At 48.9% G+C, this 26,124-nt stretch overlaps 1 protein-coding gene across 2 annotated transcripts in view; it reads left to right on the plus strand.

The window, feature by feature from the left end:
* Nucleotides 1-1,958: 1,958 nt before the first annotated feature.
* Nucleotides 1,959-26,124, plus strand: part of RARG (retinoic acid receptor gamma) — a 132,849-nt gene continuing 108,683 nt past the window's right edge. The window contains exon 1 of one of the 2 annotated variants that reach the window (XM_079966794.1): nt 1,959-2,283. The gene's annotated coding sequence lies outside the window, so the exon portion shown is untranslated. Of the gene's footprint in view, nt 2,284-12,435; nt 12,581-26,124 lie in introns of those variants that run through there. The other variant, XM_079966795.1, reaches the window with a different exon arrangement.

Here is a 26,124-nt window from a genome sequence, read left to right on the forward strand (position 1 = left end):
CAGCCCCCTGCTGCAAAAGTTTGCTGACCCCTGACTTAAACTCTTTATCTATCATGGTCAGAATTTAGCATGTTTCTCCTGCCCCAAAAGTTGGTGCGAGTTTAGCACAGAGGCAAAGGTGGTGACGAGCGGTGGCTTTGTGGCGTTGGTGATTCCTGGCAAATTGCACCGTGCAAGTGGTGGATGACATAAATAATAGCCATCCTGGCAAACATAATGTCGGGTTGCTTGGCCTTCAACTTGATGTACAGTTGATGTGGCACAGTAGTTTCCAAACTTTCTACCTTGAGGGAAGGGCTTGAACAGCTAGTAAAAGGATAGCTCAGTTGGCTAGAGCATGGTGTCAATAACACCAAGGTTGCAGGTTCGATCCCCATATGGGACAGCTGCATATTCTTGCATTGCAGGGGCACTAGATGGTCCTTAGGGTCTCTTCCAACTCTACGATTCTGTGATATCTATGGTCCCAAGTTCCCCGGTCTGGAATGTGGGAGAGCAAGGCAGCTTCCTATATTCTAACCATTTCCACATTGGCTTGCAAACTAAGGAAGCCCTGAGAGGTGCCAGGGATTGCAGAGTCTTCTGGGATACGTTCTACAGCACACACCCATTTCACCCAGGTCACTGACTAGACCTCTTCCGACTTGCTGGGAATCACAGGCGGGCAGAGTGTTTTTGAGCTCAGGTTCTTCCTGCAAGCTTTCCATGGACATCCAGATTGGCCACTGCCGGAGCAAGTTGCTTATGTTCTTATACTTTACCATCAACCCATGCAAACTGACATTGCATCATAAAGCAGTCTTGCTGGGACAGACAGCACTGCTAGCTACAAGGACTCTGGGCACAGATCCATGTGCATATGCTAATTTATATGTATAGATTCCTCACCAGCACTGTTGTGGGCCCAGCTTCCCTGTAAGCAAGTCTTTTTGAAAAGGGAGGGAAAGGGGCAGGAGAACTTGGATTTGGGCTGCTTACAAACAGCACATCTGAGTGAGATAGAGGGAATGAGAGAGTGAGAGAGTGAGAGAAGGTGATTCTCAACTCTTGGGAACCATAGTTTAAGGTGCTGGGAATCTTAAGATAAGATACAGTTCCCAGGCTTATTTGGGGTGTGTGTGAAATGTGCTTTTAGTGTGTGGTGTGTACACAGCCCCTGTGCAAAAGACCTGGGGCTCAGGTCCCCTGGACCACACTCAGACCCTTGACATTCCTCAGTACATGGGTAGGCAAACTAAGGCCCGGGGACCGGATCTGGCCCAATCGCCTTCTAAATCCGGTCCGTGAACGGTCCAGGAATCAGTTTGTTTTCACATAAGTAGAATGTGTGCTTTTATTTAAAATGCGTCTCTGGGTTATTTGTGGGGCATAGGAATTCATTCATTATTTTTTTCAAAATGTAGTCTGGCCCCCCACAAGGTCTGAGGGACAGTGGACCGGCCCCCTTGCCGAAAACGTTTGCTGACCCCTCTCAGTAGATGCACATATAGGTTTGCAAGACAGACACAGAGAGAGATCACTAGCAGGCAGCAAGCACTCGTTTCTGATTTTCTCAGAGAAACTTCTGCTAAACTTCAGAGGGACGTCATCTTTCCCTGCCACACAGTTTAAAAACTGCACCTGGTAAGGTTCATGCCTTGGAGACTCTGAAGTGGTCCCAAACTCTCTCCGAAACGCAGAGCACTAGCTTGTGGTTGTGGCAGCAGAAGCGCTAATCCAGAGTTGGTGGATTGGTCTCTCCTTCCTGTTTTTTTTTATATTAAAAAAAAAATCACAAGGAAAACAAGTGTGTCTGTCTGTCTGTCCCTCTGTAGGTGAGGTCCAGACTCAGGATGCATCCTTTCTACCGTCTCTTGGTGGAGGAAAGCACTCCGCTCTGTGCCACCGACACAGTCCTGATGTCAAGTCCTTTTGACAAGCTGACAGACGCCTGGGCGCAGGGGGGAGCGGCGGCAGCAGCAGCAGCAGCAGCAGCAGCGAGAGGAGGAGGAGAGAGAAAATATTTTCCGTGTCTTCGCCTGAAGTCATTCTGTGGTTTTTGAAAAAATGTGCTGTATATTTTCAGGGCTGTGTCACATGATCTGCTGGGGTTATGAATAGCCGAGTATAATGATTTCTTAGTGAACGTTAAAAAAAAAAAGAAAAGAGAGAGAGAGAGAGTGATTCTCAGCGAGAGGGAGGCTCACACTCGCTCAGGAACAGCAGGGAGAGAGAGACGGGACGTGGAAAGTTCCCCCGGCTCCAGGTGTTGTCTCTGCGTGTCGAGCCCACTCAGACGACCAGGTGAGTGGGCAGCACGCGGGGCCTGGACAGAAGGCGTGAGAGGTCAGATGCCGAGTTCTGCATCTGGATTTACTTTCCTCGCCACTGCGCCGGCTTTTTGTGGCGCGCGCGGGGGGGGGGGGGCAAGGGGTGGTGGACACGTATCTGCTGACTTTTTCTTTTTGACTTCCCGAGGCCTTGAAGTCTGCTGTTTGAAAAGAACTTTTCGCGTGGCGCTGTGGGTGGGGGGGATCGGGCTGTTGGAGCGCGCGCACGTGTGTATGGAGGGAGGGAGAGGAGAGCGGGTGTCTCTTGAGCCGACAGACCTTGGCGACTGCTCGGCGGCCCCACGTGCGAGGCAAGCGCCTGCCGAGCGCCCGAATGGAGTGGAGTGTGGCATTGGGGCCGATGCACGTGTGAGCGGGGCGGAGTGCGTGCAAGGGCACCTGAGCTGGCTCCACTTGGTGGCCTTCAGTGGTCGCTCTCCTGTGATCCCGCTCAGGGCTTGGAGGGATGTCTTCTCCTGGGGTGTTGTGCTCCTGACCTCTGATCGTGAGAAGGCGCCCTCAGCCACGGACACAGCTGTGTCAAGAGGGCGCAGGGTGGGCAAACCCCGGGCTGGGTTCTTGCGCGCGCCGACGGAGAGGCGCCGTTGCTCTTTTGAACCTGCCTCCTTCCTGCTCCCCTGATCCTTGAGCATCTCTGCTGCTGCTCGAACCCGCGTCGTCTGAAGCTGGCCAGCATATGGCGCAGGGAGGCAGGCGCAAGCGGCGGGCGCCGAGCCGCCTTGCCTTCGGCTGCCCACGGCGCTCCCGAGAGAGAGCTGCTTCCCACCAAGAAGGGCAGGAGGTTCTTCTAAGGGAAGAAGGTTCCAGCTCTGTTTGGCAGGGAAAGCCGGGCAGTGGGTGGAGCGGAAGGGCGATGGGTCTCCAGACGCCTGAGCCTTCAGAGGAAGACGGGGCTGATTGAAGGCTGCCTTCTGGAGACTCTTGGTGAAGTTCCGGGGTGCTTTGGATAATACCCCCCCAAAAAATAATAGCCACATGACTTACCAGTGCTCAGTTCTGTGTTGGGTGTGTGGCCTTCCCAGGTAAGCAGTGCCGCCATCTTGGCACCCATTGCCATTCAATCAATTCATTAATTAACTATTGCGGGGTGGGGGTGGGGGAGATGGTTCAGATCCCACCATAGCTGTCAACTTTCAGATTTGGAAATAAGGGATCAGCAGCCTCACCTGTCCTGGGGACAGTCTACGGGATATCTAACAATCCAGGATAGCAGCGGGAAGCAGCTGGAAACGACGCTGGAATAAGGGAATTTCCTGCAAAAAAAGGGAAGGTTGACAGCTATGGATCCCACAGTTGTTCCTTGACCGATTCCTGGTTTATGCCAGGAACAGAGCAAGGAAGCCTTCTTTCGACATCCATAAATCCATCCTGTAGCTGCCATATCACAAAACGTCCTGTCCATTCATTTACTTTTCAATTCCCCAATTTTCCTCCCATACAGAGACCTCTGTTGACATCCACACATCCATCCATATGTAGCTGTTGCCCTAAACCACAGTCTCTCCCTCACTTTTGTTCTGTGTACAGCAACTTGTTGTGTGTTCAAAGAGCCCACCTCGTGTTGCCTGTTGGCTTGGGCTGGACTGGCGATGGCCATGACTAACATGTCTCTGTCCCCGTTCTTGGTCTATTGAGTAGGTAGGGACTCTTGTTACCTTGGTGAGCATCTCTAGATGCCAGCATAGCAATGGAGCTCATTCTAAGGCCCAGATGTGTGACCCTCAGTACATGGTGGCCTTATAGGATTCCAAAAATAGGCAGGTCAGGTTGTCTGTATGTTACCCCACACCGACCTTGAAATCTCTCCCACTCTCTCTCTCTTGGGCTGTTCTTGTAGATTTACATATTAACCTATGTATGTGAAGCTTTTAGTGGGAAAATGGAACCCAGGTACAGTTTGGCTCTTTTAAGTGAGCACCCCCTAAAGGAAAATTTGGGGATTGCTCCATCACTCGACTTCAATTCCCATTGTATCTCTCCTCTTCTTCCTCCCAAGCTTGCAATGCACCTAGGCATCTTCTGCTGATTGTGGCAGGGTGCGACTATTCTCCCTACTGTAAACATGGAGGAGGAAAGTCTAACAGGTATGCAGCTAAATTGACGTATTGTTCAAGAAGAGCAAGGTCTAGATTCTCCAGGTTGTGCAGATGGAAATACTGTATGGAAAGGAAAACTGATTCCCCTTCCCATCAGGTGTCTCCTTGGTCATAAAATGAAACTACCGTCTCCCTACTTATTAGCTTGGGCAAAAATGGGCAAGAATTCACCTTGGACTGGAGATGGGCTAGTAGTGTCTTCCCGTCTCTAAGGAACTGGATTTGGGTTCACTTCCACGACCCAGCAATGAGACATCTTAGCAATGATGGACTCTTCTTGAATCCCGACTGTGGTTGCTTTTGGTTCTGTGGAATGGAACACTTCCTTGACCTTAGTCATTAGCCAGAACATTTGTCCAAAAATAAACGGTTAAAGAGGTGCAATTAAATTCAGGTTTGTAAATAGCTTCTTGACTGGTTGCCTGTGGTGAGTAGCAAACTGTGTCTAGGCGATCCATGCAGGGAAGCATTACAGGTGTTTGGTTTGTCTTGCCTTGTCTTGTTTGTGCTGTAAAGGACCCTCTGGCTGGGTGGGCTAGTAACTTCTGAGGACTTCATTTGCAAGGTTGATCTGACTGCAGATTCTCGTTCTGTTCATGATGTGCCTATTACTCTGTGGCCTGCCGTGGGAACAACTCACATAACAGAGCAATTTCTCCTACCTTTATGACATCACTTAGCTCAGGGCAGCATATCTGGTGCATTCCTGGCCATGTTATCCTCACAGCAGCCTAGATTAGGCTGAGGGATACTGAAGGTAGTCAAATGAGCTTCATGGCTGAGTGCATGTTGGAACCCAGGTTTTCTGTCTGAGTCTTTTGCCTGATCTGGCTCCTTTCTAGTCACTTCAGCTTAGCTGCAGGTGTGTCAATACTGCTTTTCTTTTAAAGGGATTGATCACATGATGTGAAAACTGTGAGCAGGGGCTGCATATTGCCCCAACACACTTTTGTGTGGTTCTCATTAGAGTTTATTTTATTTAAAAGATGTTTCAAGTCCTCATGACCATGCTGATCTTATCTTCCCCCACTCCTGGCACTCCTTTTCCAAGCCTTATTTCTTCCCCCCTCCTCCTGCTCTAGTTTTGTCCCTCTGATTCAGGGATGTGCAACTTGTGGCCCTCCAACCCTAGCCACCACTGGTCACGATCACGGAGTATGAGAATTGGAGTTCAGCGACATGTGGAGGGCCACCAGGTTCCCCACCATTCTGCTAAGGGTTGATAGTTACCATTTGCTTTCTTACGGTGGCTGTTGTTGTTGTTTTTTTGCCTGTGTTCCCGGAGACTCCTTTCCCTTGTCATCTGAATCATTTGCTGTGAGCAGAAGCTGCAATTTTGTTCAATCTGCTCTTAGGTGTCCAGAGTTTTAGTGTCAACTCTGAGTGAAGACAGTGTTCCTTCACTTTGTGTGTGTGTGTGTGTTCTGTGCAACATGCAGCAGGCTGCAGGCATGCTAAATAGTAGTAGTCATTGTGGCAGTCATAGTTGTAGAAATAAGTTACCAGAATTTACTGAGAATGTCTGATAAACAGCCAGAATTCAGTCCAGTAAAACTTAAACAGAATGCAGAGGATTCTGGTAAATGTTGTAGAGCAAGGATGGCTAACCTTGCCAATAGTCGGGGGGGGGGTGGGATTTAGAAGTCCACCAATGTTCGATGAGCCACAGGTTCCTCATCTCTGTTCTAGAGCATTGGAACTGAGACACACTGCTGGGTTTTGAGCTGATGTGAGATGAGACATGAGCAGCACTGCCACCACACCAAAAAGAAATAAAATAAAATTAAGGAATGTGTCCCAAAATGCTTGTTTGGGTCAAAAGTGGCTCCCAGGTTTGAAAGCACTGGAGACCAGTTTCCCCCCTCCGTTTTGTTTGTTTTTTGCCTTTTATTACAAAACAGAGAACACAGCACAAAGCAACACACACACTGCAACAGCAGCAGTTCCAAAGCTGCTCAGAAAAACCGTCCACAATGTGAAAAAAACAACCCTATTTTTGTTTTCTCATGTTTTGGTCAACACATTGTGGCTGAAGACCATGTTTGAAAACATGTACTGGAGCAGGGCTGGGCAACCTGCAGCTCTCCAGATGTTGCAGGACTACAGCGCCCATCATCTCTGACCACTGGCCATGCTGGCTGGGGCTGATGGGAGTTGGAGTCCAACAGCATCTGAAGGGCTGCAGTTTCTCCATTCCTGACCTAGAGTATGATCCCCATTCATACAGGGCATCATCCAGGTCTCTTTTGCTTTGCTGTAGCCCCATATGAGCCTCAGAACACAGTTCTCCCCCTGCACATTCCAGGAGGAGATTGGTAATGGTGGGTGAGCTGCCATTCAAGGACCCTTCTGTGCCAACGCTGACCTTCTTCTTGAGAAACGTCTGGTGCACTTCCAAAGAACTGCGGGGTTTTCTGGAGCACGTTTTGAAATCAACTCCTCTTGAAATAAGTGTCTAACAGCTGTAGCTTTGTCATGTGAAAAAAAAAATGAGATGATGAAAAGAATGTGGAATGGAAATAATGCTTCTTCATTTGTGACTCTTGGCTTGTAAAATCCTGATGAGGCCCTCTGCACTAATAAAGTGCCCATACCCTGGCCAGAGGGCTCGATAGCAGGAGGTAGCGAGCCTTTCTTACCAGGGTGTGAACTCCCCTCCTTGGAAGTGTCTGTGAGCAGCAGGACTTCTTTTCTTTCTCCACGGGTCAGCAGAACACTGGCTAAGGATTGCATTTCCAGAGGCTAGGTAAGGAATCAGGATTTCTGGATTTTGTCCAGCCTCCTGCCTCCCAATGTGAGTCATGTGGGCCTCTTGTTTCTGCACATGCCCTATGGGGATAGCACTGACCTACTTCGCAAAACTGGGTGTGATGCTTTGTCTTGGAGGTACAGTGGTACCTCGGGTTACATACGCTTCAGGTTACAGACTCCGCTAACCCAGAAATAGTATCTTGGGTTAAGAACTTTGCTTCAGGATGAGAACAGAAATCGTGCAGCGGTGGCGCAGTGGCACCAGGAGGCCCCATTAGCTAAAGTGGTGCTTCAGGTTAAGAACAGTTTCAGGTTAAGAACGGACCTCCAGAACGAATTAAGTTCTTAACCTGAGGTACCACTGTATGTTGAGATGTCTCTATTAAAGACTATATAGAAGAGTAGCCGTGGGGTGGCTACCAGCTGGAGGCTGCCTGCACACCATGCAATTCGAAGTACACGGTGTCCCCCCCCCCAAAGAATCCTGGGAACTCTAGTTTGTAAAGGGTGTTAGGAACTGTGAGTGGTAAACTGCAGCTCCCATGATGATGTGTGTTGGGGGGTGTTGCTTTAAATTGACTGTAAGTGTTCGTAGACCCAGGCTATGGCAAATCATGGCTCTCATGGGAAATAAATACCTTCTTCCAAAGGCTCATCACTTTTTAAAAAAAATCTTACTGGGTACCATCACACTAAAGGGACACGGGTGGCGCTGTGGTCTAAACCACAGAGCCTAGGGCTTGCCGATCAAAAGGTCAGCGGTTCGAATCCTTGCGACGGGGTGAGCTCCCGTTGCTCGATCCCTGCTCCTGCCAACCTAGCAGTTGGAAAGCACGTCAAAGTACAAGTAGATAAATAGGTACCACTCCGGGAGGAAGGTAAACGGCGTTTCCGTGTGCTGCTCTGGTTTGCCAGAAGCGGCTTAGCCATGCTGGCCACATGACCCAGAAGCTGTACGCCGGTTCCCTTGGTCAATAAAGTGAGATGAGCGCCGCAACCCCAGAGTCGGTCGCGACTGGACGTAATGATCAGGGGTCCCTTTACCTTTACCATCACACTAGCATTGCTGAGTTTGCAAAGAATTGGCAATTCCATGGAATACAGATATAGATACTAGCTTTGATTCAGAAAGAAAGATTTATATACCATTTGATTGCAATAAAAAGCCTTGAAGTGATATCTATATACACACAAATTTCTAGCCTTTGAGATTACAGAGAGTGGAAATGTGTGAGCATCATCCAAGGAAGGTGCAAACTAGAGGAGCGATGGTGGTCCAAAAGTAGGGCATTGTTGCTCCCTACAGTCCTCTCCCTCCCATACTTTACTACTCCCTCTCCTGGGCTTCTATTTGGACTCCATGCAAAGTAAGCAATGCATGCAGATGTACTTAATTTGAATAATTCTGCTTGCTGAATTCGGGTTTACTTAGCTCAGGCAGCTCTGCCTATCCCTGTCCATTCCCTGGCCCCCTTTCCCTTGCTGTTCTTTTGGCTTTAAAAAATATATCTTAACAGCTTCTCATGCTGCCCGAAAGGGGAGGAAAACAGCTAGTTAAAAAAAAGGTTGCTGGCCAAAATAAGGTTGATTGAGCTCTTCCCTTCCCAAGGTACTGAATGGGGTAGCAAGCAGAATCTGTTTTCTTTTCATAGCAGCATTCTAAGGGTGTTCACACCTTGGCTAGAGACTAATTAGGAAAGGCTTAAGGACTCCCACTGGTGTGAGGCTGGTTTGAGAAACAACACACCAAACACTAGTATCTTATAACACAGTACAGGACACGCATGTATTTTGGATAATGCTGTGTGAATTCAGATTAAAAACTCAGCACTGGGAATGCAGTTAAGTGCCCAGCAAACAGGAGTGTGGACACAACCTAACTTCAGGTTCCCTCTTTTTTCAGTAGAGGTGGCACATTAGAAGGATGGGTCAAGATATTTGGTCTGGTCTCTTAGGTCCCCTTGCTCATAGATATCCAGTGTGGCACCTGTTGGTGTGCATGTGCCCACAGAGACCTTCCCTATCACCCATAATAGGGTCCGGTTGCCCCTTGCTGAAATTAGCCTTGAAAGAGACCTTCCACTGGCTTCAAGAGGAGGGTGGTCTTCCTGGAGCTTGCAGCTGTGGAGGGAAGGTTATCTCTTGCCTTCTGACTTGCGCTCCCCATAAAGATCAAAACCCTCCCGCCAATAACTTGAGAAAAAGTAAAAAACAACAACCCCTTTTCCAAGCCTAATTCCTGGTGGAAGGGAGAGCATGTGCATCGTTGCTGCATGGTGCCCTCCACAGTTTCCCCTGTCTGCAGATGAGTTGGCACGCCCTGCCCCACTGATTGAGAAGTTGTATTAGAAAGATGTCACCTTTTTAGTGTTGGGGAGCCTGAAAGCAGTGAGATTCATGTGGATCTTCCCAGAAGCATGATTTGCTTCCTAGAAAACAATGCAGCGAAGTGGTTTTTGTAGATCCACCCTGCCCTTTTTATGAACAAAAGCAGGGGCAGGTGGTGTCAGTAGGAAACAGGGGAGAATATCATTGTCCTGGCACAAACGATTCACCGTCCCTCTGTTGCTTCATAAATCCATTGTCTCTCTTGCACCATTGACAAAGGAACCGAGGACTAATGGAAGAAGCAGCAGTGTGGTGTCCAAAGGATTAACATGTTCTTGCTATGCTCCTCAAGGCTGTGGTGGGTTTGAGTTGACCACTAAGTGACATACTCAGTGTCTGCCTGCTTAGGTTTGAGTAATGGAAGTACCTGCCTTGCTAGGTTGGGATATAATCCTGAGATATGGAACCTGCTACCATATCCAACTTGTGTTAGGGCATAGCAGAAGTTAGACCCTAGAGACACCCTGCTGAATGTTGAGAATAGTTCTGGTAAGCAAGGAGGTTATTAAATGGTGTGTTATACTACCCACTCCATTCTGAAGGAAATCTACCCACTCCATTCTGAAGGAAATCAGCCCTGAGTGCTCACCGGAAGGACAGATTGTGAAGCTGAGGCTCCAGTACTTTGGCCACCTCATGAGAAGAGAAGACTCCCTGGAGAAGACCCTGATGTTGGGAAAGATGGAGGGCACAAGGAGAAGGGGGCGACAGAGGACGAGATGGTTGGATAGTGTTTTCGAGGTTACCAGCATGAGTCTGACCAAGCTGCGGGGGGCAGTGGAGGACAGGAGTGCCTGGCGTTCTCTGGTCCATGGGGTCACGAAGAGTCGGACACGACTAAATGACTAAACAACTATACTACCCACAGTCCTTATCCCAGAGGTCATTCTTAAATCTGATCCACACCAACAATGTCTAGTCTTAACCTTGAAGGACAACTAGGCTGTGAGCTCATGAGCTGCAGGTCAGAAACAGAGAGAAAGGAAATGTTGGCTCAACCCTTGAACACCCATCCGAAAAGATAAAAAAAAACCCATGTGGACAATGGACTTTGGAAAATAAAGTTGTGCCCATGTCCATAGCGCTGGAGTTCCCTGTTGCTTGCATGCATGTGTGTATGTAGCATTCATCTGCTGCAGCCCTAGGCTTAAGAAGCTGGAAGGGCACAGCTACCATGCACAGACACAGTACAGCCCCTGTGTACATGAATCGTTTTGGCGGGACGTGGGGAGAAATGGCCATACTTTGTGTGGTACAGCCAAGGACATACTTCGGGTAGGTGGTGGGCAACGGCTTGGTGCAGAGAGAGGAAAAACTCTGTCATGTGGTATGTTGCAAGTTAGGACAAGCTGCAGATACTTGGGCTACTTTGTCAAGGGGAGGGTGGGATAAATGGAAAGCTTGAAAGCAAAACAGGAGGCATGAGACCCAACATTTGTCAGGGAAGCGGACAGAGAAACAGAGCAGTTTTTCATCTCGGATTTAGGACCAGTGTCCGTAATACAGGCAGTTCTTTCTTTTTGAGTGAATGAGCTGACCTCTTCTGTGTGTTTCATGAATGGGTCGAGCTTCTGTAAAGCAGTGAGACACACAGCACACCTTGAAAAATATCCGAAGAGTGAACTGGTGCTCCTAGCTAGCTGCATCCACCTGGGACATGTGTCTTCTGGACAACTCTGCATATACAAATGTACCAGATGAAAAATCAAGTTGCGTTGCTTGTTGCGGGAACCTAATGTTCCTAAAAGTGCTTCCCGGTGCAGGAGTGTGTGAGGTGTTGTCAGGTATGCTGAATCTGCACACCTGATATCCTCAAGGAGCAGAGGGGGCTGTGCTGACACCTATTCTGAATGCTGCTAATCCAAACAGACGAGGAAGATCAGCACGGGTGGCACAGTTCAAATAGGTGACTGTAGCATTAAACCCCTGTATTAAAAGGTATCTCTTCTAGAGAGAGCGCTGCCTTTTGTACATAGCCTAAGGGCACTTCCACATGGGACTTGAGTATATTTATTGGACCGCAAGCTGCAGCTTGTGCTGACAGGATGAATTAAGGGCTGCGCAGTCCACATGGGGGACAGAGAAATGGGAATGCAACCCCTTTCTTTTTCCTGATACCATGTTCCATTATTGTAGTTTAAAGCATGAAAAATTATGAGGTGGGAAAATTTTTCATTCTAGGTCAGGCATTGGCAAACTTGGCCCTCCAGATATTCTGGGGCTACAACTCCCATCATCCCTGGCCACTGGTCCTGTTAGCTAGGGATGATGGGAGTTGTAGTTCTAAAACATCTGGAGGGCTGAGTTTGCCTATGCCTGTTCTAGGTGCACCCTGAAGCATCAAAACAATCAGTGCTCTGAATCCTAACTTCTGCAGGTCATCCTTTTGGTTGTGTCAGTCCATTATTATCATAGGTTCCTGTTCTGCTGCCAGGTGCCTGCAGGGATGTTGTCCTAAGGAACTTGCAGACTACGTAGCCAAGAAGACCAGAAAAAGAAGCGGTGGGGTGGGGTGGGGAAGCCAGATCTCAATTGGCAGAAACCAACTTCTGATTTTGGGTTATATTTCTCTCCAGAGCTGAACCTTGAAAATGGAATGGTTCTCCAAGTTTGAAACAGCAGCTGGCTGCACGCAGTGTTGATATGATGTTACCAAAAACCCTTGGAGCAGCTTTGCACTGAAAAAAAGAAAGAAATCTTTTTAAAATGTCATTGTGGGGAGAGAAGTTTGAACAGAAATATATGAATCTTCATGCAACACTTTAAAAACAAACAAACAAACAAACAGTATGCTTGAAGGATGGGTGGAGGGGAAAGATGACTGGCTGAGCCGGCATTCAGTTTTCTGAATAGCACGTTAGTCATTTTGGTTACAACGCCAATGAGGAAGCTGGCTTCACTCTGCACCTGAGCACTGTGTTGTGAGTTATATACGGTACATATGTGTTATATCTGTCTTCATCCTCCCTGCGCTGGCTTTTTGTTGTTGCTGTCCCGCCTGAGTTACTCCTACCGGTAAGTCTGTGCTAGCAGTGATCTGTGCTGGGATCACCGCAGTTGCTGTTGGGCCTGTGGATATCTGGCATGGCAGGGATGGGGGTCTGTGCTGCAAGTTTAGACAGCTTTGAAAGTGATGCAATCGTCGTAGTCTGGCCCCAAAGAATTGCGGTTAGTGTCATTGTGTGAGGGTGGTAAGAAGTCTTTGCTTGAGATTCCTAGCGCTTTCTGCAAGAACTGCCGCTGTCAAGTCTCCTCGGATGGGAGGCAGATTGGTCAAACGGGGATGGAAGTGGTTTAAAGCTATTGTGCAGACACACCTCCAAAGCATCACGATCTCTGGTAGAAGCTGTTCTTTGAAAGTGTATTATTTCAGACAGTTCTGCCGGTTCCTGTGTAAGGGAGTTTCTTCATGTGCACCCAATGGCGGTCAAGAGACATGGTTGCGGAGACAGTTCTTCACAGGCTTCACCACCAGGGCTGATGATAAGATGGCTGTAGCAGTTGCCCCGGTTTATGTTGTTTGTGCCTTGGTAGTGATGTATGGAAGTGAGAGCTGAATCATAAAGAAGGTTGATCGCCGAAGAATTGATGCTTTTGAATTATGGTGCTGGAGGAGACTCTTGAGAGTCCCATGGACTGCAAGAAGATCAAACCTCTCCATTCTGAAGGAAATCAGCCCTGAGTGCTCACTGGAAGGACAGATCCTGAAGCTGAGGCTCCAATGCTTTGGCCACGTCATGGGAAGAGAAGACTCCCTGGAAAAGACCCTGATGTTGGGAAAGATGGAGGGCACAAGGAGAAGGGGACGACAAAGGACGAGATGGTTGGACAGTGTTCTTGAAGCTACCAGCGTGAGTTTGACCAAACTGCGGAAGGCAGTGGAAGACAGGAGTGCCTGGCGTGCTCTGGTCCATGGGGTCACGAAGAGTCGGACACGACTAAACGACTAATCAACAACAACAACATCGCGACCACCTCTGGTTATTGAAACACTCCTGCTCTACTGCTTGGTTGCATGAACTGAGCAGCACAGTGTTATAGCCGGGGGCGGGGGCGCAGAACAGTCATGTACATGAGGAAACCAAACATTGTGCCAAAGTGAGAGAGTGCACAGAGTTTGAGGAGTTAGCTGTTGCCCTGAGATATGTACATATGCGTGTATTTGTGAGAGAGGGCTGTGTGTGTGTGGGAGAGAGAGAGAGAGGATGTGCCCTGATTTGTACCTCTGGCAAGCACACAGCATGTCTCAGTCTCCCCACCGCCACCTAAATAAAGCGGTTGGGTTCTTTCCCTCCTCCATGTAGGCGATGGTTGTTCTAGAATCCAGCTGCGGCCCCACCTCTCTCCCCCTTGCGGCCCACACCCTCGCACAGTCTTGCCTGGTTTCCCACGCCAACTCTCACTCTTCTCTCCTTGGTGTCCTGGCCCTGACTCACCTCTCCACAACACCCCAGGGCCCATAAGCACAACACCTCTTGACAGGACGATGTGAATGCTGCATTGTCAGTCTGTCCTAAAAGCAGCGGGGTGGGGTGTGTGTGTGTGTGTGAGCGGGTTGGATTGGGTGTGGGCTTTGACATTTCTGGTTCGAATCCAGCCAAACAGGAGGTGGGGGTGGCAGGGAGTTTTGTGTGTTGGGTGGTTCCAAGGACGTGGGAGAGACGGGGGAGTTCCAAGATGGAGGGACTTCGAAAGTGGGCTGGCCAGCGCGGAGTCCCCTCTGCCAGGATAACATTTCAGGGAAGTGAGGGCAGGGGGCCGGCGGATGCAACCAACCCTCTGAAGCGGTGCCATGCAAATCCTGACTTGGGGAATAATCAGCAAAACAGCCTCGCCTCCCTTCAAGGCGTCGGGCACCACCCTCCTGGCTGCCGAAGCCACCGGACTGGCACCTCCTGTTTCCGTGCCTGCTCTTGGACACACGCCTGAGGGAGGAGGAACGGCACTCACCCACCCATACCAGGTGAGCCAGTTCGTATCCCTGCTGGCCCTACCCGCCCTGTGAAATCCCTTATTTGACCCCAGAGCGGGGATGGAGCTTGCCACACCTACGCACACCACAGCGTTCTGGGCTCGCGCCTGGTGTGAAAGAGGAGCTGGTGTGGAAGCACAAGGTGAACTTCTGTCTTGCCGGTGACTTTAGTGCTTCAGGTTAAGAACTTTGCTTCAGGATGAGAACAGAAATCGGGCTCTGGCGGGGCGGCAGCAGCAGGAGATCCCATTAGCTAAAGTGGTGCTTCAGGTTAAGAACAGTTTCAGGTTAAGAACGGACCTCCAGAATGAATTACAGTAAGTTCTTAACCCGAGGTACCAGACCTCCAGAACAAATTAAGTACTTAACCCGAGGTACCACTCTGTGTGTGTGTGTGTGTGTGTGTGTGTGTGTGTGTGTGTATATATATATGTATGTATTTTCTCCCAACAAGCGCTTGGTGTATCCAGTCCTTAACCTCGGGTTAAGTATTTAATTTGTTCCGGAGGTCCGTTCTTAACCCGAAACTGTTCTTAACTTGAAGCACCACTTTAGCTAATGGGGCCTCCCACTGCCGCCGCGTCGCCAGAGCACGATTTCTGTTCTCATCCTGAAGCAAAGTTCTTAACCCGAGGTACTATTTCTGGGTTAGCGGAGTCTGTAACCTGAAGCGTATGTAACCTGAGGCACCACTGTACGGCTAAAGGGTAACCTTCCCCAGTGCCATTCGTCATGATGTGGTTCCAGTTTGTAGGTGGGGAGTCCTTGCAAAAGGGCTTTCCTTTTCACCCAAGTATCCACATGGTATAAAACAGGGATAGGCAACCTAAGGCCCATGGGCCGGGTGCGGCCCAATCGCCTTCTCAATTCTGCCTGCGGATGGTCCAGGAATCAGCGTGTTTTTACATGAGTAGAATGTGTCTTTTTATTTAAAATGCATCTCTGGGTTATTTGTGGGGCCTGCCTGGTGTTTTTACATGAGTAGAATGTGTGCTTTTATTTAAAATGCATCTCTGGGTTATTTGTGGGGCATAGGAATTCGTTCATTATTTCCCCCCCCCCCCAAAAAAAAAAAATATAGTCCGGCCCACCGCATGGTCTGAGGGACAGTGGACCAGCCCACGGCTCAAAAAGGTTGCTGACCCCTGGTATAAGATAACATGGACATGAAAAGGCAGCTAAATAAGTGAGGACTCCAAGGAACGAAGCCCACAGGGATCCACACATTTCCCCTAACTACTGGGCAGGGGCTAGTTTGTGCAGTGGTGGCTGGCCATGGAGGGCAAAGGCCGAGAAGGACCCTCAGCAGAATTGGTGCCAGGATAGGGGCATGGGCATGCAGTGGAGGCAGGGAGAAGGCGCTTCCTGCCCTGTGTTGCTACTGGTCGAACGAAGGCTGCTTTCCCTCAATTGGGCATCAGCCCTGAGGTAGGGAAGGCTAGTCTGTTTGTTTGTTTGTTTGTTTGTTTGTTTGTTTCACTGCGACCCGCAGAAACGTGGTCGTGTTCAAGTGAGATGTGCATAAGTGTGTGTGTGTGTGTGTGTGTGTCTGTATAAGGGGAGTGATTTAGACTAGGGGCAGTGGCGTAACGTGGGGGGTGCAGGGGGGCCCGGCCGCACCGGGCACAACATCGGGGGGGGGGCGCTCGCACTCGCAGCTCTCTGCCCCTACCTGGCTCACTCACTCTCTCTCACTGCTGTGCAAATCCGACCCGAGCCGCCGGGTCGCCGCCCACTGTGGAGGGGGGGGGGGTGCCAGGCGTGCGGGTTAGGGGGCGCAAATTACTTGCCTTGCCCCGGGTGCTGACAACCCACGCTACGCCACTGACTAGGAGAAGTCTAACTTTTAACTTTAAAAAGAGAAGACTCTCCCAAAGTCATGTCTGGCCCTCACTGCTCCTGACTGTTTAAGGGCCAGAATTTTGAATGCAGCAGCAGCAGCAGCAGAAGCAGAGAAAGGAGTTTCTCTGTGTCTCTGTCTGTGGCTGCTGCAGGGACTTGAGGAAGGGGCAGGCGCTGAACTAAGCAGCACAGCACAGCAGCAAGATGAAGCGGTATGAGAACAGTTTTAATCTGATCCTTTGTGCCTGTACTAGGACTCAGCCCCTGATCGTGTAGTATGAAAGGGCCCCTGAACATGCACAGAGTGCATCTTCCCAACTGCCAGGTTTCTTGAGCCCAAAATGTGGAGTCAACGGGTGTGACATGAAGGTGGGCATGAATTGCAAGACCTCTTGCTTTGAGAAATCAAACCTTAATGTAGGTCTGGACATTGCCAGGTGCAAGAGTCTTGGTAGACATGTGACATGAATGAAAGGCTGAGCTAGCAATTTAAGCTTGGGTGCTGGAAGGGAAGAGAACTGCTGATGGCTTATCTAGCCACTGAATCTCTTGGGATGGACAGGGAAGAAATGCAAGGCTGAAGAGCTCCAGAATCTGATGCAGGGTAGGCTTGGGGCATTTTAATGGTTTTGCCAGTGTTGATGCCAGGATTTTCACGAGTGGCCCCCAAGTCCCTGAATGCTGCTGAATCCCATTGTGTTCCTATATTATTCCATGTGCTGCAAGTCCAAGGCTTTCTTTCCCAGCTTGTCACTCATCCATCCTGTTCCCTTTCCTTGCCTTCCTGTACAAAACGGGTTCATTGGAACTGTGTGTGTGTGTGTGTGTGTGTGTGTGTGTGTGAAGCCAGATGCCTGTGCAGCAATTTCCCCTCCCCTCCCAATGCTAAGGGGATGAGGGGGTGCGAAGCGGGTGGGGTGGGGGGGAATGCAAAGCTTGCTCAGACTTTCCTGCTCTGCCGTCTGTGAGACAGGCCTCAGCTTGCTAGCCATAAAAAAAAGTGAGCTAATTCGGTCATGGAAAAAGGTTTGGGTTTTTTTTTTCTGTCTCTCTCTTTTCTGGTGGAAATACCTTAAACATAAGTGTGATATTCAGGCAGTAAATGGGGGCTTTGTTCGCAAGCTGGAGCCAGGAGGCCAAGGGGAAGGAGTGCTGGAGCTAAATTCCCCCCACCTCACCTCACTCCTCATTCCCCACCCCTTCTCAAATAAAGTATCTGAAATGGTAAAGTTTGATAAAGAGAGAGAGAGAGAGAGAGAGGCCTGGAAGGCTGCAGATGAAGGGGGCTGGGTGGGAACAACAAAGAAACATTTAAAACAAAACAAAATCCAAAGTTTCTTCCTCCTCCTTGACTCCAAGCCATGCCTATGAGGCCCAGGGTTAGTTCTGGTCCTGTGGGCAAGTGCCCTATTTTACAGAGGAAGGTCCTTTATTCGAAGATGCCCTGTGGTCCAGGTCCTGTGTAAAGATCTGAGAGCAAGGAGGTGCCTTTCAAGTGACCCACCAGCAGTTAATTAGCACCTCTGCAGCAGACTGAAGAGGCACACAGGTCACCCCTATGAAATGCACAATGAGATGCATTTCTATTTAAATTATAGCCATGACTTCCTCCTCTGCGCCAATGCATATAAATCAACATACCTGCAAATTGGAGTCCTGTTGTTTCCTTAGCACAGTTGCATTTCCCGTAAGTGGATGCCCTATAGATGATGATGATGGTGATGATGATATATCATCTTTCATTTCGAGAAGACATACAGAGGCCCTGTAGTTCTGGAATCTATTGCCCAACCCAAGGGCTTGCAGGAGAGAGAAGTCTGAACTGTCACCCAGTGGCGTAGCGTGGGTTGTCAGCACCCGGGTCAAGGCAAGTAATTTGCGCCCCCTAACCTAGCAGTTCGAAAGCATGTCAAAGTGCAAGTAGATAAATAGGTGCCGCTCCAGGGGGAAGGTAAACGGCATTTCCGTGTGCTGCTCTGATTCGCCAGAAGCAGCTTAGTCATGCTCCCTTGGCCAACAAAGCGAGATGAGCGCCGCAACCCCAGAGTCGGCCACGACTGGACCTAATGGTCGGGGGTCCCTTTACCTTTACCTTTTCCCTGTGTTTAAGCATTTTTCCAAGGCTGCATTTCCCAGAGTTCCCTGGAAGCATGTAAGGGGTTCCTGAATGAGAAGGTGAGTGAGGGTGAACAAATATCTCTCTGACAATTTCGCAGTGGCTCCCAAACTTCTCCATCAATGCAGAGCCTCCAGGGAGCTTTTGGCTGAGTTCTGAGAACAGCAGTAGGAAAACTCCAGCCCTACAGATGAAGACATGGCTAGGTGCAAAAGCGAGTTGCAAAGGGTGGCATTTAGCTGATAGTCGGAGCTTGCAAAGCCCCATGCACAGCGCCATGAACAAAAACCAAGGCACCTGTGCCATGGATGGGAGAGATAAGGATGCGGCCTATGACCAGATCCAGTCACCCAATCATCTTCTAAGAGGTCTCTCAGTTCAGGATGGGTCTCCTGCAGGCCTCCCCAGTGCTCCTTTTGAATTTGAAGTGTGCACCAAGATTCTTGTCAGGAGTTTCCTGGGCAGATGTGGCTGCATGGCAAGCAAATCAAAGGGAGCCCTAAAGAAAGGATGAAAACCTCCGCTCTTAAGAATAGTTCAGGGGCCTCACTCCTACATTTTTGATGCACGTGGAAGCGCACATGCATTCATGAATGGCCAAAGAGGATGTACTGGGAAAAGGCACATGTTCTCTGATTTACCTGAGCCTCTTTTGTATGGTGGGCGAATTAACATCTTCATCCTGCAGCTAATGGGTAGGATCCATTGTAGCACTATGCACAAGGGTTTCTGCTTGCACAAAACGGGGTTCTCCTTTCTCCTGCCCCCCTTCTGTTCTAGGGCTTCTCCCAACCCTCTGGAGCAGTTTTGTGGAGGGTCTGTGGCACAGGCTAGCTGGGGCAGGTGGAGTCTGATTGCACCAACGAAAAACCTTCTGCTGATGGGACATGGTAGCTTAATACAGCCCAATATCTGCATATTATTTCCTTTTCATATTAATGTTTTTAATCCATTTTGAAACAGTTTTCCCTAACTAAACAATACACCTTGTAAAGTATAAGGAAACAGGAAGCAATGAGGCGGTGTCGGCACAGGGTAAGATGAAAGAAATGTCTTCATTTTCTGCCATAACCATTTGTGACAGAACAGGATGGGATTATACGAGTAGCCCGGTTAAACAAAATGTTCGAAATGATTAACTTTCTGGCTTTTAACTGGTTAATGGGTTCTTCAAATTGAAATAAAATGACATATTATCAAATCTCAGTGAAGATGCCCCTTTTGAAGACCTTGAAGGGAATATTTGTATTTTTACTTTATAATTTTGTGGTGTTTACTTTGTAAACCACTTATAGCATTTTTTTAACTGTAAGCAGTCTATAAATTGATGAATTAAGTTAAGTAATTCATAAAATAGAAAATGAACAAATGCACCCCTTGTATTCTAGCTTCATGTGAGAGTTTCAAATATTCCTTGTTGCTGTAACACATCAAAATCGTGGCTTTGAAGAGAAACAAGTTCAGGACTTATCGGCATTGTGAAGTACCAAGGTTTTAAAAAGCAAGTGCATTTTGGAACACCAGTGGGTGTCAGGTGTTGTGATTATTATTTTGGTAACCTTAGTACAGTCGTTTCATCAGGACGGGCAAGGTGGCTACCAACTTGAGATTATAAGAAAAAGCAAATTATAAAAACAAATTATAAGAAAAAGCCATGGTCACATTTATTGGTTTGCCATGTGGGGTTGGGCATTTCGGGAGTGCAAAGGTTTTTATTTGTGGTCAGGCCTGTCGATTAACTGACACAGTGGTGATGCTAATGAACAGTAATCTGCCATTGTATTCAGCGATTGTGACCTGCTATTGAGGCAGGCAATGTGGTGCCCTCCAGATTTTGCTGGACTTCCAGTTCCCATTGGGCCCCAGACAGCATGGACAGTGGTCAGGTACGACTGGATTTGCTGTCCAATAACATCGCATTGGCTACGCTCTACAGTATTAGTTGGCTGTTGATCTGTTAACACTTGCAGCTCTTGGAACAAGTTCGCTTGCATTGTATAAACCCGGAATAGTGCAGCCATGGGTTGGTGCTGTACTGATGCCACTGCCAAAATTCTGTAGATGTGGGATAGCAGTTGCATCAGCAGTAGCATTGCTGGGCAGATCCCAGCTGGGCTTGTTTGTTTGTTGTATATATATACCGTCCTTCTTCATAAGATGTCAGAGCTGTTCACAGAATAAAAATACAGGATAAAAATAAGTAAATAAGTGAAACAAAGCAGCAGAACAGACCCCTCCCCCCGTCTCATAAAAAGGTAAAGGACCCCTGACAGTTAAGTCCAGTCGCAGACGATTCTGGGGTTGCGGCACTCATCTCGCTTTACTGGCCGAGGGAGCTGGCGTTTGTCCGCCATTATTGTTGTTGTTTAGTCGTTTAGTCATGTCTGACTCTTCGTGACCCCATGGACCAGAGCACGCCAGGCACTCCTGTCTTCCACTGCCTCCCGCAGTTTGGTCAAACTCATGCTGGTAGCTTCGAGAACACTGTCCAACCATCTCGTCCTCTGTCGTCCCCTTCTCCTTGTGCCCTCCATCTTTCCCAACTTCATGGATTTTTCTAGGGAGTCTTCTCTTCTCATGAGGTGGCCAAAGTATTGGAGCCTCAGTTTCAGGATCTGTCCTTCCAGTGAGCACTCCGGGCTGATTTCCTTCAGAATGGATAGGTTTGATCTTCTTGCAGTCCATGGGACTCTCAAGAGTCTCCTCCAGCACCGTAATTCAAAAGCATCAATCCTTCGGCTATCAGCCTTCTTTATGGTCCAGCTCTCACTTCCATACATCACTACTGGGAAAACCATAGCTTTAACGATACGGACCTTTGTTGGCAAGGTGATGTCTCTGCTTTTTAAGATGCTGTCTAGACACATTTAAAAGGCTGTAGAATATCCATCAGCCCAAGGCCTGCTTGAAGAGGAACATTTTCGTCTGGCACCTAAAATATATATAGTGAAGGCAGTAGGCCAACTTTCTTGGGGAGAGCATTATACAGATGGGGGGCCACTACAGAGAAGGCCTGTGTTGCCACCCTCCAGACCTCACATGGAGGAGGCAAATGAAGAAGGGCCTCAGATGATGAATGCAGAGTCAGAGGTGGTTTATATGGGGGAGATGCAGTCCTTCAGGCATTGTGGTCCTGAGCAGTTTAAGGCTGTATAGGTCAAAACCATCACTTTAAATTGGGCTTGGAAACTAATTGGCAGCCAGTGCAGTCAGGTCAGAATCAGTGCGGTATGCTCAGTGAGCAACCTGGCTGCTGAATTCTGCACCAGCTGAAGCTTCCAAACCATCTTTAGAGGCAGCCCTACGTATAACGTGTTGCAGTAATCGAAGCTAGAGGTTACCAGAGCATAGACAACAGAGGTTAGGCTGTCACTGTCCAGACAGGGGCATAACTGGGCCACTAGCCGAAGGTGATGGGAGACATTCCAAGCCACTGAGGCCACCTGAACCTTAAGCGACAGCAGGTCTCTGCTTCTCTGCTGGGCCACACACACACACAACCATTGCAGCACACTGGGCAGAGTTGGGGCTTTGGAGAAAGCATGCATAAAACTGGATAATGTACACCCCACAACCCACTCTGGCTTCTGGGTGACTTGCTTTGTAACCCTGTGTGAAGGAGAGGAAGAGGCAAAATGGTGTTGTGCGCTGGGGGTAAAACTATGTCGCAGGGCAGGGCAGGTGTAGAGGAAGCAGCTCTCATACAAACAGAGTTGTTTGTTCCCCGTCCTCAGATGCCCCCGGGGCATCTTGCAGACTTCAGCACATAAACCGGGCATTTTGATGTGGCGTTCCAGGCGCCAAATATGACTCAGGGCGGTCTTCTACTGCACAAAGCCCTGGGCAGCTTCCAATATATCTCAGTCCCTACCACAGGGCTGGCTGGAGTTATTTTTGCTGCTCTAAGCAAAAAAATTATTTCGCTGTCCCCCTCATCTTGTTGCACGAAGTCGTGTGTGTTTGGAGGCATAAGTATGTTCTGTTATTTGTGGGTTTCCCCCCTGATTACAGTCCCTTTCCCTTGCTCCAGAAGCGAATGGAGGCCAGTTGGGAAACCTGTGAAGTTGGGATATTTCCTTTGTCCCAAACGTCTGGTTGACGGGGGGCAATAACTGTATTCCTCAATCCATTTCCTTATTACCTCTTGAATTCTGCTGCCCCAGGAAGCTGTCTGCATTGCCCTAACGGCTACTGCCAGCCCTGCTCCATCACAATAAGTTAATTGGGTAAACTAAAACCACAGTTGGGCAAGTGTACATCGCATAGCTGTTTCTGTAATACCACTAATTATCTGGGGTAAGGTTAGGGTGACCCGATTTAATCAGAGGTGGGGCTCCCTTGGATCTTCTGTACTCCTCTAGATGTGAGAATTCCGCCAGGTGCGCCTCAAGTTGGTGTGGGAAAAGAGGCATCAATGAAAACGAGTCTCTTTCCATAAAGGTGCACACGCCCCACCCACGCTTGCAACAGGTAACCTCACAGTTGAGGATGCCATTCGATCCCACATGTTTGGGAGGCGATGTTGGGAAAGTGCCTTGACCAAGCTGTTACCTAATTCGAAGCTCGCTTTTTGGAGCCTGATTTCAAAATGAAAGTCTAGCCTGATTGGGAGGGATCTCATGCTAGATCCAGATATCAGCTTCACCTAGTGATGCCATCACTGAACAGAAAATTGGAAGGGAAGAGGGACAGAGGCCGGTGTTGACCATGGCACCTGTGCTGGTCCCGTGGGTTTCCGTGAGGCGAGGTCCAAGTCCAGTCCGAGGTCAAGGGAGCAGTATTGAGGCCGTCCGTCAAAGCTGAAGCTGGGTCCAAGGCAGGGAGTCGGGTGAGGTCAGGAGATCCGGCAGGACAGAGTGTAGGCAGGAACAGGCTACCAACAACGTTGCTCCCGCAACTTGGGACTGGCTGGCTTTTATCTGCCCCGAGGCATAGGGTGGCCCCAGTCCACAGGTGACTCGCCTCTCCTGGCCTGGAGGTGAGCACTCCTCCTGCAGGAACTTAGTTCCCTCCGCCTCTCTGCCCTGAGCCTCTGCAGCGCAGGAGAAGCTGGAGGGTTACTGGACCTCAGCCTCCCCTGACGGGGCTGAGAGTGGAGCACCTGCAGGCAACGGGTCCTCCATCGCCTCAGGAGCCAGAGCAGACTCAGCTGGTGCCTGCACCTGAGGATCCAGCACAGGTGAGGACCCTTCAGGCTCAAGTCCCAGCCCTGGCTCAGCTGGTTCTGGAGGCGGGGACTCCTGTGCAGGCTGGGATTCCTTAGGTTCAGCCTCTAAGTCTGAATCCCAGGCCATCACAGCACCCCTGATCACCATTCAAGGCACCCCAGGGTACCACAGCACACTGGTTGAAAACCAGTGATTTCAGTCTGTAGTTGTGCCCTTAGTGAGTAAAAACAGGGCACAGTGCGAGGTGTGTTTGTCTCTCTGCACTGCCTTTGCTGCTCTTGCGCTGGAGATGCTATGAAACCTACTTCTACCCTGCTGGTATGATGGTTTGGACTGGCAGCAATCAGGGAGGACTGGCACGGTCTTACTGGTGGTCTAAACAGAGCAACCAATAGCAAACAGCAATAAAAGGGGTGGTGGCCACCCACAAAAATGAGCTCTTGGAAGTGACTTACTTAAGGAACTCTTACTGAGACTTCCTTTGTTTTCCTCTGCTATGTTTTACGCCACAAAGAGAAATTGGGGCAGTGGCGGCGGGGCTTCCCATCCTCCTGCTATAGCACACAACTAGTTGAGCAGGAAGCATCCCAGCCAAAGGCGCATACTTATGTGAGAGCTGGTGTAGAAGCTTAGAGCGTTGTTGTTGTAAACAAAATCTGGTCTTGTTCCCTTATGGGGTACACAAGAGCCCCTATAGAGTCCTTTGTAGGTTCTCCATTGGTAGGAGAAAATAACAGAGGCCAACCAGAGAATATTGAGAAGCAAAGCAGCTAGTAAGCCTGATCTTTATTAACGCTGTTGCAACAGGGTGCTCCCTTCACACGCAGGAGAGTAGAGGAGGACTCAGAACAAAGGTGTGCCTCCCCTTATACAGTGGTACCTCGGGTTAAGTACTTAATTTGTTCCAGAGGTCCGTTCTTAACCTGAAACTGTTCTTAACCTGAAGCACCACTTTAGCTAATGGGGCCTCCTGCTGCCACTGTGCCGCCAGAGCACGATTTCTGTTCTCTTCCTGAAGCAAAGTTCTTAACCCGAGGTACTATTTCTGGGTTAGTGGAGTCTGTAACCTGAAGCGTATGTAACCTGAAGTGCATGTAACCCGAGGTACCACTGTATAGACATTTTGAAATTCCCTGCCCTGGAGCTCAAGACCACCCCCAGAAACCTCATGCATACATCACAGAAGGGGTGTGGTCCAAAGACCACCCCCCTAGATACATCATGCCTACATCATAGAAAAGGTGGTCTACAACAGAAATCTGAGTGAAATTCTTATAACAGCGTCAGCCAGGAAATCCCCAGTTCAAACATCATTTCGACTATGAACATACTGGATGCGGCCTCAGCCAAGCATATCTTCCCCCCTCCATGCCATTTGCAAACCAGCAATGACCTACCGATAGGGATTACAAAGGCCATAGAGAGCTTTTTCCTCCTTGAATTTGTCTAAACCTCTTTTAAGTCCATCGCTGCCTCCTGGGGGAGCTAATTCTGTATTTTTAACTATATGCACAGTGTGAAGAAATGCTTCTTTTCCTCCGTCCTTGGCCTCCCACTGTTCACATCGCATTAGCTCTACCTTTCCATGCTACTGCTTGCCCCTTCTCTTCTTAAAATCTGCTTAGGCATGTGCTACTGCAGAGCAACCCTGTCAAAGCAGAGGACAACTCACTTCCCAAGACGAACTGAAAAACTGAAACTGAAAAGGAACACCCACAAGCCAACAGGGTTTCGAAACTTCTTTGGGAGAGGCAATGCAACAACAAGCAAGAACCGCAAAACATATCCTATAGATGTCTTTGACACTCGTACAGTTGCATTCCATGCAGCAATCACGATAGCAGTGAATGCAATATTCACTGAGAAAAGCACTCTCGTTTCCCCAGATTTATAACACTGAGCTTGCGAGAGCTTAAGAAGCGTGGTATTTCAGCGGTAAAGCGTAACAGTCAGGGAAGATGTGTAGATGCTGTACAGCGGCAGACAGGAAACATGCACAGATTCATAGCACCAAAGAAACAACAGCCCTATGTTTGCACCCACTTTGATTGTTGCATGGTTCGCACTGTTCACAGTACAATTCTGCCAGTGTTCCTGTAGTGCTGTGCATTGTCTGTTCCTGCACCCTTTGGGTTATAGATGCCAGTGTATCTGAGTTGTACCATTAGATGTTTCAGGAATCTGCCGGGGATGGAGTAGATGGCCCTTGGGTTCCCCTCCAACTCTACAATTCTACGATTTACGAACAGATATATTAATTACCCTGCTAGATGAACTTTGAAAAAGTCTACTTTCACAATTGCTTCCAGCCAAATACCGTTCTTGAATGTTGTAATCATGCAACATGTTATTTTCTTCAGAGATCATCCCTGCCCTATCCCAAGGGCTCACGGCAGGTTACACTGTATCCATATCTAATTTTATCTTGACAACGGTCCCTGGGTGTAGGTGAGCTTGGCAG

Source organism: Podarcis cretensis (genome assembly GCF_951804945.1).
Source record: "Podarcis cretensis genome assembly, chromosome: 2".
In the NCBI taxonomy this organism is placed as follows: Eukaryota; Metazoa; Chordata; class Lepidosauria; order Squamata; family Lacertidae; genus Podarcis; species Podarcis cretensis.